This window comes from Myotis davidii, unplaced genomic scaffold (assembly GCF_000327345.1).
Source record: "Myotis davidii unplaced genomic scaffold, ASM32734v1 scaffold666, whole genome shotgun sequence".
NCBI lineage: Eukaryota > Metazoa > Chordata > Mammalia > Chiroptera > Vespertilionidae > Myotis > Myotis davidii.
The window spans coordinates 647,842-648,491 of NW_006296629.1; the positions used below are offsets into that span (position 1 = coordinate 647,842).

The 650-nt window shown below is 42.6% G+C and overlaps 1 protein-coding gene across 4 annotated transcripts in view; it reads left to right on the plus strand.

The window, feature by feature from the left end:
- Positions 1 to 650, plus strand: part of ZNF219 (zinc finger protein 219) — a 22,614-nt gene that overhangs the window by 17,437 nt on the left and 4,527 nt on the right. The window lies entirely within an intron of this gene.

A 650-nucleotide genomic window follows, 5' to 3' on the forward strand; every position in this document is an offset into this window, starting at 1 on the left:
AGAGAAAGTGGAAGGGAGTGGGGAGGGCGAGAGAGGAGAAAGAGAGAGAAAGAAACATCGATGTGAGAGAGCCACAACAATTGGTTGCCTCCCACATGCACCCCAATCGGGGTGGGGAACCTGCAGCCTAGATATGTGCCCTTGATCAGAATCGAACCTGGAATCCTTCCGTTCATGGGCCAGTGTTCTAACCACTGAGTCATGCTGCCAGGACCCATTCATGGAGTGTTATCACATCCAGTAAATATCAAAAATTAAAGAAACTTGGACCTCCAGAGCTTTTCTTTGCTGATAAGCAGGGCCAACTTCTGGCCCAATTTTCTTCCATTAAAGATCCTTAAGCAAAGTAATGCTTGAGTCTTTTTCTTGCTTAGTAACCCATTTCATGTCTATTGTAAGAAAAGTTCTTTATATATCAAATATTCTTTCTATTTCAGGCAAAAAAAAAATTTGATTAAGTCCACATTTGTCTAGCCTTGACCAGATAAAATTATATATGTAAGCAGGAAGGTATACTGACTGACTTCTGGTCAGCCTCCCAGGCCTATTTCCATGAATCTTTATTCTGGGATGGCTTCTATGTCTTAATATGTCTATGTCTAACCTCCTCTGTAGCTTATGTTCAGGAGCAACCCCCCCCTCCCCCTGTA